Genomic DNA, 19373 nt, shown 5'->3' on the forward strand with positions numbered 1-19373 from the left:
TCTTTCTAGATAAAGGATTCTAGACATTTGATCACATCTCCACTCGTGATCCAAATGTCACACTCTACATCCCTCGTGCATATCACCAATGTGCCTCTAGACATTTATACTCCACCTTATCAAAAGACATCCAACTCACTGCTAATGCATCACAAACTCACTATGGCAAATCAACACCTTTCGGTGACCACAAAGGTTACTCCAATCACCAAAGCTCAAAAAAAAAAAAATCTACAAAGAAAATGGCGAAAGTGGCACTCACAAAGAAAAAACAAAGAAAAGTCGGTTACTTCACAACACTCACAAACGAGGCTCACAAAGATAAAGAAGGTAACTCTAACATGGCTGCCTCACATAATCTTACAAACCACACAGACTCACAAAGATAAAAGAGAGAAATGGCTACCCAACTCTCTTCTCACTACCACACTCTCACACCACTCATAGAGCAAATAGAGTATGCCACAAAACTTAACCCACTATACATGTAAACATATTACACAAAGTAATAAGTCATTCTAATTCATGCAATTACACACATCAAACATATTGAAAATATAACATCAACATTACAACATAATTAAGTGATCATATACATGCAGAAAGGATTACACACAGATGCAATGCAAGAACTATGTTTATTCTCTCAATAAACCTCACTAGGATCACTACTCGACCCTAAAGTCACATTCGCTTTGTCTCTATCCTCATCTTTTCTTTTATTATCATCCTAGGACAATCTTTTTCAACTATGTCCAAATTTTACCACAGTTAAAATATATGTTATTTTTCGCACTTACCTTAGACCTACATTTGCCACCAATGCCAAATAATGACCACAAGTAAAGTATGAACATAATTCATATAGAATAATCCAGTAAACTTTCCTAATGCCACATGTAATTCTAATAATGTAGAAAAATTGACAGCAAATTCACAAAGAATTTAAGGCAAATAATTAACAAATAATCCTAGGTCTAGCAACAGGCAATGGGTACCCCTTCATGGTAACCCCAAATCTAATGTCACTCCTCACAATGACCTCTAATGTAAAAAATAAATTACTCTACATAATAATTTTAACTGCAATAATAAAAGGTAAAGAATACAATACCGAGCGGACCACGTCTGAAGGTCCGTAAATATCGAGACAAACGAATTCACAACTTTATGAATATCACTATTCATCCTAAAGTCTCTGGAAACTGTAGCAACTAAAAATATCACGATCGAGTTCCGAAGAACAATGCTGTCCAGATTCTACTGTGTACCCTGAAACAGAAAACTTCCAACACGAAAAATGTTAGAAATAATATGAGGAACAAACTGCCTGAAGAGATTGTCTCCAAATTCAGTCTCACGCGCCCTCATGCGCGTCCTTCCTTCTCTGCGCGTGGGCTTCACGCGCCGTCACACGTGCCACCTGGATGATACACGCGTCGGACCACTAGAATCACCAGCACCTGCATGTCACGTCAGTGGTCTCCGTTTCCCAAAACTAGTTCTGGATTGGTCAGAAAACACCAAAACAGGAGCTGATTTTTAACAGTTTTCTAGACAGTTTTTTTATCTGATTTCTGCTGCATTTCCTTTGGTTTTCTGGATGATTTCTGGTAGATTTCACTAGCCAAAACCTTCATCTTGAAGCTCTAATACCAATTGTTACGAAAGCTCTCTCAAAAGGATCTTCAAACGGTGGTTTTCCAGACTCAATCCAACGTACCTTTCTCTACCAACAACCAATCCAATCGGCTCCAAACCACAACCAATATAATTCACCTCGGTTGCTATTCAATCTTACCCACATAGGACAAGAAATGATGATAATTTGTGGCCACAAAGGCTAGGAGAAGACACCACAAAGGCATACTATGAAGGAGCCACCAATTACACAAAGTAAACAGATGTTTTGGACACTTCTAGGGTCTATTTTTCACTCACCAAGAGGGCAGCCGGGATTCTCCTTTTTTTCACACAAAGTTTCACAAAACATCACAAGAAAGAGGCTAGAGTTATATCCATATATATATTCTAGGGTTAGGCTTTAAGTTGGGCCATTAAAGAGGTAAACGGGCTAAGATTCAAGCCATTCAGAAGGAATACAATTAGGTCGGGTGTAGCTCATGGACTTGGTTGTTGGACTTATTTCATTCATCGGCCTGTGCTTATGAAATAATATTAATCCACGTTAACATCATAACCCGGGATTTATTGGGTATCAAAAACCCAACATTAATGTTTTCCATTACATTCCAAAATTCTGGTGTCATGTCTGATGGCACAAATCTAGTAGTTACTTGTTCTGAAATACAGCTTCCTGTTCAAACAACATCAAAGGTTCATAGTTATTGTCCAACACGTCTGGAGAGTATTGTAAAAAATACCTCCTATTCAAACAACATTAAAGGTTCGGTCACTCAAAAACCAGGACCAATGTGTACATGATCTTAAAATTATTCAGTCAAGTAAAAATTATAAGGACTATAGTCCAAACCCAAAGGTTTTAACATGAAATTTCCATTGAATGAAAAACATATCCGTATATATTAAAAAAGGGACTTCATCTTGGCACTGTTTATGGGAATGCATGCCTTTTTTGGGATTTAATGGTTTGACAATTTTTCATTTTTTCCTTTCTTATACTCATTTTTCACATTTCTTCTGACAAACCCTGGCAGTTGACTCTCCCGAAACTTCTCCCACCTCTTGCGTCACGTCCTTTGTTTTGGCCCTAATCTGCAGGCTAATCTAGAGAGAAAGTAGGCAGTGGATGCTAGATCTTCTTCTGTCATATATGCAGTTACAAATAATTCATGGAAAGTAATAGGAATTAGACTAGCAGAGTCTTCAACCGGTTCAAATCGAGTTCTTTGGTTACAGGTTTGGGTTCGGTGGATCTATGCAATCCCAAATGCAGCTGCCACATTTTGACGGTGGTTTTGGTAGGATTCATGAAAATGGTGGTTTAGACAGCTGAGGAGATTGTGTGACTGAGGGCAAAAAGTCAAAGCTGTGTTCGTGGTAGTTGGAGCTATCTATTTTGTGTCTGTTTTCTTGGTTCTATTTCTTCTTCCTTTTTCAATTTTGTAGAAAATTGATTAATAACGAAGGCCTCGATTTTTTTTTATTTTTTACAAGGAACCATTTCTTGGAAGCAAGTTTAGTTGTATGTCAATTTTTGGCATTTAATGGTACACACTTTCTTCGCTAAAGAAAAAACCATCAAGTTTTTAAAGGTGAGATTACCATTTTCATTTTTATTTAATCATTGTTGATGGAAGTAAACTTAAGTGCTCTAAGTTCATTGTTACAGCTGTAAAATAGAACTTCGAGCCTCGCGTTCATAGTATCTGGGTCTTTTACTTATTCAGGGGATTTGATGCCTTGATTTCTCAATGCTCAGGATCTTTCTTCTCTGGATTTTTCTTTTTTCTTTTCTTCCAACATCTTAATATGCACTAATTCATGGGCTTTGTTGTTCTCTTTTATTCTATGAGTCCAGCATCCCAATCTTTTGTTTGTACTTTATGGTTTATGTTTCTCTTTATAAGGCAAATTTATCTTAAGCAACTAAGTTGTACATCTGCTTGGAATGAAGCTGTTGTGTTTATTGTAGTCTAAATCAGGAAAAAACTTCATTGGATGTATTTATTTCAAGTATTTGTAAGATGCTATTACTTATCTGGTGATTTTCTCAAATACGATTTTATATAACTTGACTTCTTCCCAGGTTTCAGTTCTTCAGTGGATAATTATTTTTTATGCCTTTGTTTGTCCCATAATTTTAATGCTTAGTATATAGGAATAGGCCACTTCTTCGCAAGTTTGGAAGCTTTGGTGAGAAGGAAACTAATGCTAATGGTCTTTTAATTAAGTAGGCCCAAGAGAAAGTAAAGAAAATTTGTGAAGCAAATGTAAATCCTTTGAAAGGTGCTACAAATGGCAACATTGCCAGTTTAAGTGTTTCTTCAAGCCCTAATCAACATATTGCTAATGGGGGCTATCTAGAGTGATCTCATAACTGTTTGAAAATTAACACATCCTTTTCACCTGTAGGCATTCGTGGTAGCTGTACTTAAACTAAGCCGTAGTTACATTGGCAGTTTTTGTAGGATCCATCAATTTTTGGGTGTGTTCGACATTGGTGAAAAATTTATGTCCACTCTCTCTCAGTTTGATGTATTGAATGAAACTAATCTAATCGCGGCTGATTATTTAAATTAGTTATTTAGAATGCGAATATCATTTTTACTTAGTGTCAACTGGTACCCATTCTCAAACGCACTTAAACATTCGCTATGAATTTTCTCTACTAGTATATTTCTGTGATTTTCTTGTATATTTGAAATTGCTTATTTGTTATGACTTCTCTCCAGGATTTCGAGCCTTGAAGCGTGGCTGAATACAAACATTAGTGCCTGAATTGTGAGTTCATAAATCTGCAAGTTAACATGGGCAATCAAACAAAACCAGACCCATTGATTTCTTGAAGAGGCAAATATATCGTCACTGCTATTTTCATGCATCATTGAATCATTTGCGAGATTAGATGCAACATATATTCTACAGTTAGCACTTTCATTGTAATTTTCTTTTTCCACTGTCGCACAGGAACTTGTGGCAGGATCTTGCAAGAGAAAGGAGAGAGAATCTACCTTTTTTCAATTGAGATTTCTCATCCAAAATGGTCGTGCTTTGGGTGTCACTAAGTAAATCTTGTTCAATGTTTTCCATTACATCCCAAAATTCTGGTGTCTTGTCTGAAGGTACAAATCCAGTAGTTTGTTCTGAAATACAGTTTCCAATGTTGTTTTCTAGATCACAAATCCACATAGATGGATGGAGATCTTGCACCTTCAGTTGTTCCCAGCTTCTTTGCTCCAAAATAACGATGCTCCTCACAATTTCCGTCTGTTCAATTGCAACAATAGCCATCACTAGTAACAGTAGATAATGCAATTATCAAATTTTGGTTGAAAATGAGTTCAGAATTACGACTACAGCTGAATAATTTGCAAGATCAACATTCAGCAACACATCCTATATGGAGAAAAGTTGATAAGTAAATTGTTGTATTCACAATGAAGATGAGTGATATTGTACCAGAGCTAGAGGACAAGGTTTCTTCAGGCACGTGTTCAGCAGTCAGGTGATTAAGATTTTGTCCGAAAGTTAAAGGAGGTAATTGTGTGATGGCTGTTAATTCTACATCCTGGAAGCTAGAGGGAGAATATCCTTGAGCGGCAGCCACTCGATCAAATTCAAGACCTCTGGATTCTTTTGGATTTTCAAAAGTAGAAGCGTGTTCTGGCGAATCTATAACTATCTTGAGTTGTTGGCTCAAATTATAAACAAGCCTGTCACACTGGATCAATTTTTCATAGTTATTGTTCGACACGTCTGGAGAGTATTGTAGAAAATGCTTCTTGTTCAAACAACATCAAAGGTTCGGTCACTCGAAAACCAGGACAAAAGTTTTCAGGATCTCAAAATTATTCAGTCAAGTAATTATAAGATCTATGGTCAAAACCCGAAAGTTATAACATAAAATTTCCATAGAATGAAAAACATATCCCTATATATATTAAAAGAGGGACTTCATCTTGGCACTGTTTATAGGAACGCATGCCTTTTTTTGGATTTACTGGTTTGACTATTGTTTTTTTTCCTTTCTTATATTAATTTTACACATTTCTTTCAACAACCCTAGCAGTTAACTCGCCCGAAACTTCTCCCTCCTCTTGCATCACATGCTTTGTTTTTACCCTAATCTGCTAGCTAATCCAGAGATATAGTGGAGGGTGGATGCTAGATCTTCTTCCTTCGTATATGCAGTTACTAATAATCCACAGAAAGTAATAGGAATTAGACTGGATAGAGTCGGTTCAAATCAAGTTCTTTGGTTATGGGTTTGGGTTCGATCTAAGCAACTTCCAATTGTAGCTGCCTCATTTTTTGAGATGGTTTTGGTGGGATTCATGAAAATAGTGGTTTAGACAGCTGAGGAGATCGTGTGATCGAGAGCGGAAAGTCAAAGCTGTGCTCGTGGTGGTGTAGAGCTGTCTATTTTGTGTATGTTTTGTTGCGGAAGCTCTCTCAAATGATTTTCAAATCGATGATTTCCGAGTTTAATCCAACGTACCTTTCTCTACCAACAACCAATCCAATCACCTCCAACCCACAACCAATCTAATTCACCTCGGTTGCTATTTAATCTTATCCATGTAGGACAAGAAAAGATGATGATTTGTGGCCACAAAGGCTAGGAGAAGACACCACAAAGGCATACTATGAAGGAACTATCAATTACACAAAGCAAACAAGCATTTTGGACATTTTTAGAGGTTGTTTTTTCACACACAAAGGGGGCAGCCGGGATTCCTTTATTTTTCTCACAAAACCACACCAAACATCATAAGAAAGTGGCTAGGGTTATAGTCATATATATATATATATATATATATATATATATACTCTAGGGTTAGGTTTTAAGTTGGACCTTTAAGAGGCTTAAATGGGCCAAAATTCAAGTCATCCAAGAGGGAATACAATTGGGTGAAATGTAGCTCATGATCTTGGTTGTTTGACTCATTTCATTCATCGGCCTATGTCTATAAAATAATATTAACCCATGTTAACATCATAGCTCGGGATTTATTGGGTATCAAAAAACCCAACATGTTTTCTTGGTTCTATTTCTTCTTCCTTTTTCAATTTGTAGAAAATTGATTAATAACGTAGGCCTCAAATTTTTATTTTTTTTTTAAATTTCTTACAAGGAACCATTTCTTGGAAGCACGTTTAGTTGTATGTTAATTTTTGGTATTTAATGGTGTCGTTTTTCTCTGCTTATGAAAAAACCATTAAGTTTTTAAAGCTGAGACAACCAATTTCATTTTTATTTAATCATTGTTAATGAAGGTAAAGAGAAAGATGTATAAGTTAAGTGCTCTAAGTTCATTGTTACAGCTGTGAAATAGAACTTCAAGCCTCGTGTTCATAGTAACTGCGTCTTGTACTTATTATGCAGGGGATTTGACACCTTGATTTCTCAATGTTCAAGATCTTTCATCTCTGGATTTTTCCGTTTTCTTTTCTTCCCACATCTTATTATGCACTAATTCATGGGCTTTGTTGCTCTCTTTTATTCTATGAGTCCAGCAACCCAATCTTTTGTTTATAGTTTATAATTTATGTTTCTCTTTATAAGGCAAATTGATCTTATGCAAGTAAGTTGTACATCTACTTGGTGTGAAGCTTTTGTGTTTATTGTCGTCTAAATCAGGAATAAACTTCATTGGATGTATTTATTTCAAATATTTGTAAGATGCTATTACTTATCTGGTAATTTTCTCAAATACACTTTTATATCACTTGATTTCTCCCCATGATTCAGTTCTTGAGTGGATAATTTGTTTTTATGCCTTTTTTCGTCCCATAATTCTAATGCTTATTATGTAGGAATAGGCAACTTCATCACAAGTTCGGAAGCTTTGGTGTGAACAAGTTCGGAAGCTTTGGTGTGAGGGAAACTAATGTTAACGGTCTTCTAATTAAATAGGCCCAAGCGGAAGTAAAGAAAATTTGCAAAGCAAATGTGGATCCTTTGAAAGGTGCTACAAATGTCAACATTGCGAGTTCAAGCGTTTCTTCAAGCCCTAATCAACATATTGCTAATGGGGGCTATCTAGAGTGATCTCATAACTGTTTGACATCCTTTTCACCTGAGGGCATTCCTTTGCTGCGATTACCATTGGTTACTTAAACTAAGCTATAGTTACACTTGCAATTTTTTTAGGATCCATCAAATTTTGGGTATGTTTGACATCGATGGAAAATTTATCTCCACTCTATCTCGGTTTGATGTATTCTATGAAAATAATCTAATCATGGCTGAATATTTGAATTAGTTATTTAGAATGTGAATATCATTTTACTTAGTGTAAACTGGTACCCATTCTCAAACGCACTTAAACATTCGCTATGAATTTTCTCTACAAGTATATTTCTACGAGTTTCTTGTATATTTAAAATTGCTTATTTGTTATGACTTCTCTCCAGGATCTCGAGCCTTGAAGTGTGGCTGAATACAAACATTAGTGCCTGATTTGTGCGTTGATAAATCTGCAAGTTAACATTGTTAATCACTAGGTAGTTGTTCACGAAAATATCTTTTTTGAATTAAGACCATCGCAAGTGTACTATTCGTTAGCAAGTAATAAAGTGGACATGAGTCCAAGTATAGTTTCTACAGAGATTGTACTAGTTCGAGTTCAAATTATAATCGAAACAATTGAAATTGGTGATTTTTCTCTAACTAAATTATGATCTAATAATCTACTTGTAAATGGAAGACCTAACTTAACTAAAATAAATGCAACATTGTAAATGAATGCAAGTTTTAAAAAAAATATTATGATGAAAAGCATATTAAGATTCTGAATCCCCTTATATCAATCCTCTTTAACTCGAAATTTATAAATTTGACAACACGATTCAATTACGAAGACCAATATTCCTAATTTATTTAACAATCTCCCTAGAGTAGAATTAAACCTATGTTTAAATGTGGCCCGTCTATAATTCTATTATGGATGTGAACATATAAAATTACATTAAAAATTTATGAATACTTAAAGGACAGGTAAAGCATATCGGTATATTTCTATCACCTATCGGATTCTACGATAATTGACAAAATGTCTAACTTATTTTTCATCTCTCGAGGATAAACCAAGCCACAAAATTCATACAATCAGTGATCAAGTAATTGTAGAGAAAATTAAATATATGTGAACCATTCAATAATTTAAAACGTGTTTTAATGTCAAAATAAATAAAATTAAAAAGTTAAAAGTTCATAATATGAGATTCATCGAAAATCCTAGTACGAAAATAATTTAGCCGAGTATAATGTTGAGATTAAACAAAGAAAGGATAAAAGACATCACCAAAGATCGACCAAACGTGATTATTTTCCCAATAAAGGCTGCCATTTTCTGTCCTTTTTCTCTTCCTTCAATAGCCTATCTCCCAGATACGTGTTTGCTTCCCACTTTTTAATTCCCAACAGCTATATTATTATTAATTTTTTTAAATTCAGTTACCAAATTATTATTATTATTATTATTATTATTTTTTTTTTAATTTAGTCGCCAATTCTGCCAAAGCTGCCACCAATTGAATAATTCTTTTGGTCTTTGTATGTGTGTCTCCTCTGTATAGCCGTTTTCTCTCTCTGTGTGTGTGTGTGTATATATCCTTTTTTTTTTGGCCCCCAACTTTTGTGTGGATAAAGTCCGAGTTGAGGCCCAATTAGTTGCAATTTATCTTCCAATGCCACACTTCACTATAATTAATGCAAGTTAGTCCTTTTCTTCATTGTTTCCTCAATTTTGATCCTCCAACTTTTGTTCAAGTGAAATTTGGTCCACAAACTTCTATTTAATAGCCAATTGATCCGTTTATTTTCCAACTGCTTCAAAACGGGTCAAACACTGAAACAAACAAAAATTAATTCAAATTAAGTGAAATTCAATAATTTAATGATATAAAAACTTAGTAATATGACCCAAATAAGTGCACAAAATGCGCTTATTAGCAATCGTACTATAGACAACTTTTAGTTGTCATTCTTTAATGAATGCTTTGTATTACTCTTTGCTCAATTTTTGACGCTGGGTAGGATAGTGATTATCCTATTGGCTTGTTATAGTAGATTATTCATAAGAAAGAAATGAAAGAAAACACCCAAAAAATCAAAAAAAAATACTCTGAAATCAACTCAATATTATTAATAATACCGAATGACCAAAATTAACCCATAAGCCGGGTTAAGTAGCTGCAAAATACGAAATTATAGGAAAATTACAAAAAATGGAAAAATCCCGAAATTACATCAGAATAAAATATTATGTAAAAGAAGTAGATTGCCAAAAATTTGGCTCAATTTAAGTTTTCTAACATATGGAAAAAAGGAAACGAAATATTACCATAAATAGCAAAAAATAACTAAAAATTGAATTTCGAAAAGGAAAACAGCAGATTTTGAGGTTGAAATTGATGCCCACTGAGCAAAGTTGGTGGCCACGACGTGCGTACTAAAGAGAGCTTTCCGAATTGGGGTCATAATAGTGATTTTGGTAACTGTAGCCAAAGTTATGGCCAAATTATCAAAGACGTGTCAAATTCCCCCAATCAAGGAAATAATTACGATTCACTTTCCATCTTTGTGATGATCCCCCATCTCATGGTATCTTAGTGCCATCATTGTGCTATTTAACAAAGCAGCATCACTCAACTCAGATCCTTCTGTATTAGTCGTCCCGGGTCGAAAAGAACTTGCCCTCGAGTTCATAGTAGCTTCATCGGACTCCACAAAATAAGGGCTTAGGTGTTTCACATTGAAGACGTCAGAGGTCTTCAAATGACTAGGGAGCCGCAACCTATAAGCATTATCATTGATTTGCTGTAGCACTTCACAAGGTCCAATCTTCCACTCCTTTAGCTTATTGTACTCCCCAGCAGGAAAATGATCACGAGTTAATACTACCCAAACAAAATCACCAACATCAAATAACACTTGGCACCGATGACTATCTGCCTGAGCCTTGTACTTAGTATTACTATCCTGTATCGACAGCTTCACCTGCTCATGGATACCCCGAAGATGTTTAGCCATCTCATCAACTTTGTTATTGAAGCGACCCACACATGAATTGGAGCCAAATCAAGTACCCCAGATGGTTCCGACCATTGACAATTTCAAAAGGTCTCAATCCAATGATTCTATTCCTCGACCTGTTATAAGCAAACTCTGCTTGAGGTAATGCCAAATTCCACTGCTTCGGTTTAGTCTCTGCCAAGCTTTTCAAAAGATTTGCCAAAATCTGATTCACCACCTTGGTCTGACCATCTATTTGGGGATGGTATGCGCTGCTATAATTCAACTTCATTCCAAGTTTCTCCTATAAACTCCTTTAGAAATGACTCATAAACTTAATGTCACGATCAGAAGTAATTGCCTGTGGAACACCATGTAAATGCACAATCTCTCTGAAATAAAGATGAGCAATCAGAGTAGCATCCATTGTCTTCCGGCAAGCCACAAACTGAGCCATCTTTCAAAATCTATTAACCATAACAAGAGTGAAATCCATCACCCGCTGTGTGCGAGGTAAGCTCAAGATAAAATCCATGCTGACATCAGACCAAGGAGCTTCAAGTATGGGTAACGGCATGTAAAATCCAGCATTAGTAAGAGCTCCTTTAGACCGTTGACACACATAACACCGCTTCACATAATGCGCCACATCACTGCTCAACTTGGGCCAATAATAATTAGAAGAGACCAATGTCAATGTCTTGTCTTGCCCAAAATGTCCTTTGTTATGAAGTTCACTAATAATCTGCTGCCTTAGTTTACAATTTGAAATGCATAATTGCAATCCACGGAAAAGGTAACCATTATGTAAAACAAAATCATGTCGGTGATTATCAGTTACGTCCCGAATTATCTTCCCAATTGAAGGATCTACAGTGTACATATAAGGAAATGCCTCAAATCCTACATTCTTGGTGCTCATGGTAGTGAGGAGTAATGAGTGATAGCTCAATGCATCTGCTACTCGATTCAAACTCCTTGCTTGATGCCTTATTTTGAAAGTAAACTCCTACAAGTACGCCACCCACTTTGCAAGTTGCCTACGTAGCTTGTGCTAACCATTGATGTACTTCAAGGCCTCATGATCAGTAGCAAGGATAAACTCTCTCTGTACCAGGTAATGATGCCAATGCTTCAGAGTCTGAACTATGACATAGAACTCCAGGTCATAGGTGGAATAATTTTTCTTCGATCACTGTAGCTTCTCACTGAAAAAGGCTACTGGACGCCCTTCCTGACTTAGAACACCATCAATACCAACTCCAGATGCATCCTAGTTTACCTCGAACACCTTCTCAAAGTCCGAAAGTCCCAAGACTGGGGCCTCGTTATCTTCTGCTTAACCAACTGAAAGCTAGCCTTTGCCTCCTCGGTCCATTGAAAATCACACCCTTTAAGGCACTCTGTGAGAGGAACAATCAAGGTACTGAAGTTTCTGATGAACTGGCGATAGAAGGATGCCAATCCATGGAAACTCCTGATATTGTGCAAAGTTTTTAGCTTGGGCTAATTCAAAACTACCTCAATTTTGGATTGATCTGCATGAACACCATCAATAGATATAACAAAGCCCAAAAAAGTTACAGAAGTTGTGAAGAAAGAACACTTATTCTGATTGATGAATAAGCGCTCCATCCTCATCACATCAAAGACAACACGAAGATGATTAAAATGTGACTCCCATGTCGGACTATAAATAAGTATGTCGTCAAAATAGACTACCACGAACTTTCCCATGAAAGGCCGTAAAACCTGATGCATAAATCCCATAAAAGTACTGGGTACGTTGGATAGTCCAAAGGGCATGACCATCCAGTCATACAATCCATGCTATGTCTTGAACGCGGTCTTCCGCTCATCTCCAGGTCTGATTCTAATCTGGTGGTATTCGCTTTTATGTTCAATTTTTGAGAAGACCTTAGAACCGGACAATTGATCCAACGTGTCGTCTAGGCGGGGAATTGGAAACCTGTACTTCACTGTAATCCTGTTAATTGCCCTGCTGTCAACACACATATGCCAAGATGCATCTTTCTTTGGCACTAGAAGAGCAGGAACTGCACAAGGACTCATACTCTCATGAATGTAGCCCCTTTCCAATAATTCTACCACCTATTGCTGCAACTCTTCAGCTTCCTTAGGACTGAGGCGATATGTTAGTCGGTCGGTTTAGTAGACTCGACCTCGAAATAAGGTCAATTTGATGTTGAATGTCCCTCATAGGTGGTAATCCTGGAGGAAGATCCTCCGGCATCAAGTCAGAAAACTCCATCAATAGTTGCAGCACTTCTGCTGGTAATTTCGAATCAACATTCGCTGCACTATTTTCACAAGGCATTAAAGCATAAACTATTTTTTCACACCCAACCTCAACCAAGAACCTGGACATAGAAAGTAGATTGGTGTGATTAACTACCAAAGCAGGGGTGTTTTCTCCCTTGCTAGGCGCTAAAATAATTTTCTTCCCTTTGATGCTAAGAGAATAAGTATTCTTCTGCCCATCGTGGATGACGCTGCGATCATACTGCCAAGGTCGTCCCAACAAAACATGACACGCATCCATTGATACCATATCACACCAAGCATTATCAAAATATTTTTTTCCAATCAAAAAAGACACTAAGCACCATTTTTCTACCGTTACCTCACTGCCTTTATTTAGCCAAGACAATTTGTATGGTTCAGGATGACAATCTATCTTCAGTTACAGTTTCTCGATAGCTTCTTCAGACACTACATTCTCACAACTGCCACTATCAATTATCAGCTTGCAGACTTTATCAGCAACTGCAGGTTGTGTAGAAAATGTTGGTCCTTAACCAATCGTCCTTGGGAGTGAGCAGGCTCTTTCGAATGACCAGGGTCTCCTAGCCATCTCCATATAGCACGTCCTCATCTTCGCCATCATCATACACAGGCTCCCCTCAAACTCCTCTATCATATTCTCCTCAATCAGAAGATTTTTATTCTCCTTCTCAACAGGCTTCTTGCAATCAGTCGCCCTATGTCCCTATTCACCATACCTGAAACACTTAATATTTGAGCTGGAATTGTCCCGCTGTGGCTGATAAGTAAGACGAGACTCTTGAAGGCGAACTGGCTAACTACCTTTCCCTCTGACCACTGGCCTCCTACTCTACTGTTTCTCCACTACAAGTGCCCGCTGATATGCCTCATAAACCATCCACAATAAATGAAGGCTAAGAACATCCTGCAGGGGCTACCTTAATCCCCCCAAATACCGTGCTACCATTTGCTCCTCCATCTCAAATAAATCATTCCGAGCCACCAACTGATAGAATTCCTCAGTATAGTCATGGACTAATCTTGTGCCTTGCCTCAATAAATGGAACCTCTGAAACAAGGTTTGAGTACAGCCAAAAGGGAAAAAGTGCCCTTTCATCATCTTCTTCATCTTCTCCCAATCAGTAATTTCGGATTTTCCCTGTCGCTCATGTGAACGCTTCAATTGTTCCCACCACGCAGAGGCTCTACCTTTAAGTTTGATAGCGACCAATTTTACTTTGACATGATATGAAACCTCCTTATATTCAAATATTTGCTCTACTTCATTCCGCAAATCAATAAATCCTTCAGCCTACAACGTACCAAAAAAATTGGGCAGATCCACTCTGAAATCGAGATCCACTTGACGACCTCCCGTTCACGATGCTTCCAAACTTGAGCACGATGGTGATACAGGTTTTAGAAACTGGTATAAAAATTGTGAACCTCCACATCATCATTACCGAACTCCTGCTCTGCTAAACATTGGGTTAACTCCGCAACTTGTCTCTGCAAATCTTCAATCATCACATCTTGAGTATTACGATCACGGTACGTCGGGTAGGATAGTGATTATTCTATTGGCTTGTTGTAGCAAATGATTCGCAAGAAGAAACGAAAGAAAACGCTCAAAAAACTAGAGAAAATACTTTGAAATCAACTCAATATTATTAATAATTCTGAATGACCAAAATTTACCCACAAGCTGGGTTAAATAGCTACAAAATACGAAATTATGGGAAAATTACCAAAAATGGCAAAATTCTGAAATTGCACCAGAATAAAATATTAACTAAAAGAAGTAGGTTGCCTAAAATTTGGCTCAATTCGAGTTTTCTAACATATGGAAAAAGGGAAACGAAATATTACCATAAATAGCAAAAAATAACTAAAAATTGAATTTCAGAAAGGAAAACAGCGATTTTGGGTTCGAAATTGACGCTCACTGAGCATAGTTGGTGGCCAAGACATGCGTGCCGAAGAGAGCTTTCCGGATTGGGGTCCTAATAGCGATTTTGATAACCGTAGCTAAAGTTATGGCCAAATTATAAAAAATGTGTTAAATTCCCCCAATCAAGGAAATAATTGTGATTCACTTCCCATCTTTGCCCCAATCCGCCATCTCGTGGTATCTCAGCACCATCATCATGCTATCTAACAAATCAACATCACTCGACTCAGATCCTCTTGCATCAATCGTCTCGGGTTGGAAAAAACTTGCCCTCGAGTTCGCAATAACTTCATCCGACTTCACAAAACAAGGGCTTATGTGTTACATTGAAGACATAAGAGGTCTTCAAACGGCTATGGAGGCACAACTTGTAAGCATTATCATTGATCTTCTGCAAAACTTCACAAGGTCCAATCTTCCACTCCTTTAGCTTATTGTACTCCCCAGCTCGAAAAACAATCACGAGTTAATACTGCCCAAACGAAATCACCAACATCAAACAACACTTGGTGCCGATGACTATTTGCCTGAGCCTTGTACTTAGTATTACTATCTTGTATGGATAGTGATATGATCCAGGAGTCGAGCCCGACGAAGGCAAGTGCGAGACGAGACCCGTTGATAGTCGATGGCGGACCAATGACGCGATCAAGGGCAAAGCAAGTGAAACAAGTGGTGGGATTGCTCGTTCAAGAAACCATTGATGGAACCATGTTCGGGACTCAAAATGGAGCAACTTTCATGTTCGGGTCGAATGCCGAATCAACTTGGATCAATTTGTTATCAAGCGACGAAAGCGGAGGCTGAAGACAACACCATGCAACTGCACAGGCAAAACCACATGCGGCCGCACACATGCATACCGAAAACCAAGAGTGTAATTTCAGTTGAACCATGTGACCGCATGGATTTACACCATGCGGCTGCACAGGCCAAAAATTTGGCGAATTTTCTAATTTTGGCAATTTTCCATATTTTGTTAGATTTTGATTCTTTTCCATATTTTGGAGATTATACTCGACTTTTGCATGATTTTTACCTAGTTTTTAGGTTTAGTATAAATAGGAGTTTCCATTCAATTGTTAAAAACCTTTGACATTATTGATATTGAATTAAAAGTGAGACGTATTGTCTTCTCTTCATCGTTCTTCATTGAATAATTTCGAATTTATCAAGTGATAATTTGTGGTGTTCAAACAATCGAATTTAATTCTTGGATTGCGTGATCAAGGGGTCTTTCAAGCGTCGTTCTTGATGGGTTTTTTGGTTCGACTTTCTTTTGGGTTAATCCTAAACTCTTGGATTAATTTGGCTTTCTTGGGTTCATCAATCTCGTTGTGGGTTTTATAGTCAACGTTGCTATGAGGTTCGCATCAGTTGGTATCAGAGCTTTGGCTCCAAATTAATTGAAGGTTATATCTTTTCTTTATTTATTTGGGTCTTTAATTTGATTTTTGGGATATTCATTTAGGTTCGAGTCTGTCATTCTTCTTTTGAGTCTATTCACATATTCATTTCAAAACATTCATCTATTCCACTTATTCAAGTCCTTTGAGTCTCGTGGTCTTTGATTAATATTCAATTTGTTTGAATTGCCGGTAAAACAATTGATTTAGTTCACTTGGTTCTTTGAAGTGCTTGGAGGGAGACTTTGAGTGGTAAAAGGCCGAGTGGTGAGTTTAATAGAAGGAAAAAGCCATAGTGATTGTGTTTCCGAGTGAAATCTTTGTGAGGCATAAAAAAAATTGTGTGATATGATGTCGAAAAGAGAAGGTTCTAATTCAAGCCGAAATGGTAATGACAACAATCCATCGGAGGACATGATAAGGAGGTTTGAAAGGGTACTTGGTGATGTTAGGGAGAAGTTGGATAGGCAAGGGGAATGGATGGCACAAATGGGTACTACAATTGCTAATCTTAGTCGGGGACAAGTGGAGATGTCTAATGCTAGGGGCCGGGTAGGCGTGAATCTAGGAGAGGAAGCCGGGATGAGTATCGTAGTGATGAGGATGATTTTGATGAAAATGACATTGATATGGGTTGAGCGAGACATAGGGGCGATAGGATGGAAAGACGGGGTAGAAATAACTTGGGAGATGAAGTAGATGGAAATTTGGGGAGTATTAAAATGACTATTCCGCAATTTAAGGGGAGAAGCGATCCGGAGGCATATTTAGATTGGGAAAGGAAGGTTGAGATGATTTTTGAGTGCTATAATTATTCGGAGGAGAAAAAGGTAAAATTGGCGATGCTTGAATTCGTGGATTACGTGATATCTTGGTGGGATCAAGTACTTACATCACGGCGTAGGGGTCGAGAAAGGCCAATTAGCACTTGGGATGAGTTGAAGATGTTGATGAGAAGGAAGTTTGTTCCGAGTCACTATTATAGGGAAATCCATCAAAAATTGCAAGGTTTGTATCAAGGATCGAAAAGCGTAGAGGATTATCACAAGGAGATGGAAATTCTTATGATTCGGGCTAATGTGGAGAAAGATCCGGAAGCTACCATGGCACGGTTCTTGAATGGGTTAAATCGGGATATTGCGAACGTTGTAAAGTTGCAACATTATGTGGAAATCGAGGACATGTTACATGTGGCAATGAAGGTCAGAGGCAATTGAAGAGGAAGGGGACGTCTAGGCAACCGTTAGGTACTTCGACTCCTAATCCAACATGGAAATCGAAGTGGGATGACAACAACAAAAACAGGGCTACACCTAGAGGTAAAAATGATTGGCAAAAGGGTAAGGATGAAAATGCTAGCAAACCAATATCAAAACTGGAGGCACAATCGTCGCGCAATCGGGACATCAAATGTTTTATGTGTTTGGGAACGGGGCATATTGCTTCTCAATGCCCAAACAAACAGGCGATGGTGTTGCGGGATAATGGAGAGATTGTGAGCGATAGTGATGGCGAGTTTGATGACATGCCGACGTTGGAGGGTGTTAGTGAAGAAGAAAAAGTTGAAGGGCCGGTTGGGGATCTATTAGTCACAAGTCGAGCTCTCACTACTCACGTCAAAGCGGATGACTTGGAGTTGCAACGGGAGAACATTTTCCACACTCGATGCCACGTCAACAATACGGTATGTAGTGTTATAATTGATGGTGGTAGTTGCACTAATGTAGCTAGCATATCTCTTGTAGAAAAATTGGGTTTAACATTGTTGAGACACCCGAGACCTTATAAATTGCAATGGTTGAATGAGAGTGGCGAGGTGAGGATGAATCGAAGAGTGTTAATTAATTTGTCAATTGAGAGTTATAAGGACGAGTTAGTGTGTGATGTGGTGCCAATGCAAGCGGGACATATTTTATTGGGGCGACCATGGCAATACGATAGGAAAGCTATGCATGATGGGTACAAGAATCGATATAGTTTCATTAAGGATGGAAGGACCATTACTCTTGTGCCATTAACACCGACGCAAGTCTATGAAGATCAATTAAAATTGAGAAGTGAGGAAGAGAGTTGAGCAAAAAAGTTAGAAAAAATGAGAGCAAATAGTGAGTTGGAGAAAAAGAGAGAAAATGTTGCGATAGCAATTAGAGAGAAAAAAAGAGAGCAATCACAATAGAGAAAAGAAAGAGAGTGCCCCGAGAGAAGAGAGAAAACACGAGCGAATTTCTTTGCAAACGAGACTGATTTGAGGAGGGCGGTAGTTGAGAGGAAAGAGATGATCTTGTTCATTTATAAGGAATCACTCCTCAATTTTGAGGAAACTAACCCACCCCTCCCTAGTTTGGCTAAGTCTTTGTTGCAGGAATTTGACGATGTATTTCCGGAGGATGCACCAAGTGGATTGCCGCCTATTCGAGGCATTGAACATCAAATTGACTTCATACCCGGAGCTGTCATTCCAAATTGACCGGCTTATCGAAGTAATCCCGAGGAGACTAAGGAGCTTCAAAGGCAAGTGGAGGAGTTGATAAGCAAAGGATACGTGAGGAAAAGCATGAGTCCTTGTGTAGTACCGGTTTTGCTTGTACCAAAAAAGGATGGAACATGGCGAATGTGTGTGATTGTAAGGCTATCAACAACATAACGGTAAAGTATCGTCACCCTATGCCTAGGTTCAATGACATGCTTGATGAATTACATGGTTCTTGCATATTTTCTAAAATTGATTTAAAAAGCGGGTATCATCAAATTTGTATGTGGGAGGGTGATGAATGGAAAACGCCTTTTAAAACTAAATATGGTTTATATGAATGGTTGGTTATGCCGTTTGGACTCACAAATGCACCTAGCACTGTTATGTGTTTAATGAATCATGTTTTACATGCTTTTATAGGAAAATTTTTTGTGGTTTATTTTGACGACATATTAATCTATAGCAAAGACCTAGGAGAGCATTTGAAACATTTAAAGTGTGTGCTAATTATTTTAAGTAAAGAACAACTCTATGCTAATCTTAAGAAATGCACATTTTGTATGGATAGAGTTATATTTCTTAGTTTTGTGGTTA

General features: G+C 37.6%; 1 long non-coding RNA gene across 2 annotated transcripts; it reads left to right on the forward strand.

Moving 5' to 3' along the window:
• Positions 1 to 2607: 2607 nt before the first annotated feature.
• On the forward strand, positions 2608 to 5644 carry LOC111403800. Of its 2 annotated transcripts, XR_002704542.1 has the most exons (4): positions 2608 to 3021; positions 3139 to 3236; positions 4377 to 4425; positions 4612 to 5644. It is a non-coding gene; the product is annotated as an uncharacterized LOC111403800 (long non-coding RNA). The 2 variants fall into 2 exon arrangements; XR_002704541.1 differs by lacking the exons at positions 2608 to 3021; positions 3139 to 3236 and having other exon boundaries at positions 3243 to 4425.
• Positions 5645 to 19373: the final 13729 nt, after the last annotated feature.

Source organism: Olea europaea, chromosome 11, assembly GCF_002742605.1.
Source record: "Olea europaea var. sylvestris chromosome 11, O_europaea_v1, whole genome shotgun sequence".
In the NCBI taxonomy this organism is placed as follows: Eukaryota; Viridiplantae; Streptophyta; class Magnoliopsida; order Lamiales; family Oleaceae; genus Olea; species Olea europaea.